The sequence below is a fragment of the Leguminivora glycinivorella genome, chromosome 23, assembly GCF_023078275.1.
Source record: "Leguminivora glycinivorella isolate SPB_JAAS2020 chromosome 23, LegGlyc_1.1, whole genome shotgun sequence".
Lineage (NCBI taxonomy): Eukaryota > Metazoa > Arthropoda > Insecta > Lepidoptera > Tortricidae > Leguminivora > Leguminivora glycinivorella.
The window spans coordinates 10,583,260-10,584,555 of record NC_062993.1 but is presented as its reverse complement, the minus strand read 5'-3'; positions in this window follow the sequence as shown (position 1 = coordinate 10,584,555).

Genomic DNA, 1,296 nt, shown 5'->3' with positions numbered 1-1,296 from the left:
ATCGCCAACTTCCGGTATCTCAATTGACATGGTATCAAAACTTCCGGTGATCCGGCGCTGAGGAAATGAACAAAAAGAAACATACCTACACCTATAATCTATAATATAAATAATGAAAGTTTTTTTACAAGCGATAGTATTTGTGCAGGAATGTATTAAAAAAACACTAAGTACACTGATTGACTAAGCCCGCGGTAAGCTAAAGAGGGCTTGTGTTGTGGGGACTTAGATAACAATACATATAATTATATTGTACTTATTAATACATAGAAAATATCCATGAATTAGGAACAAATATCTAAAAATATATACATTTATAACAATAAATCAGAACTGGTGGCCTAGCGGTAAGTGCGTGCGAATTTCAATCCGAAGGTCGCGGGTTCAAACCCCGGCTCGTACCAATGAGTTTTTCGGAACTTATGTGCGAAATTTCATTTGATATTTACCAGTTGCTTTTCGGTGGAGGAAAACATCTCGAGGAAACCAGACTAATCCCAATAAGGCTTAGTTACCCTTCGGGTTGGAAGGTCAGATCTGATGGCAGTCGCTTTCGTCAAAACTAATGCCTACGCCAAATCTTGGGATTAGTTGTCAATGCGGACCCCAGGCTCTTATGAGCCTTGGCGAATGCCGGGATAGCGCAAAGAGGAGGAGGGCATTTGAAAAGGCAGACTCGAGTATCAAAATGATCATAATTAATCTACAAATTGTGCACTTTAAAATATTTGCCAAAGAGTAGACTGCGATATTAGTATATTAATACACACTTGCATAAAAAAGCAAGTTTAGTGTACTTCATAGGGATGACGACTACATAAAAAAAAATGGCACTCTGTTTAGTCCGTCAGTTAGATCGTCCAAAAATACTGAACATATTTTTCGCTTTTTCTAATTAATGAAAAAAAAAAAAACAAAGATATAGAGCATCAAAGTTTCGGAAACTTGTGACGTCACTTCTAAGTAAAAATTGTACCTAGAAACTTCAACGCACTGTATCGTCGTTATTTTTCGTTTACGAGAAAAAAGAAAAAATACGTGTCTAAAATTCTTTGATAATCTAACTGACGGACTAATTAGTTTTTTTTAGTCGTCTCGCCTATTCTAAAATCATTATAGTATAGCATCTAATAATTTAAACTAAAGTAAGTATTTACAAATAAAAAAGCACTCATAAAATAAACAGGGTCTCAGATTAACAATAATCACTGAAGATCGTTTTATAAACTGTCAACATTCGGTTATCAAACTGCAAACATTTCTAGGGTATCTCCCTGAGAAAACGCGCGCGGTACT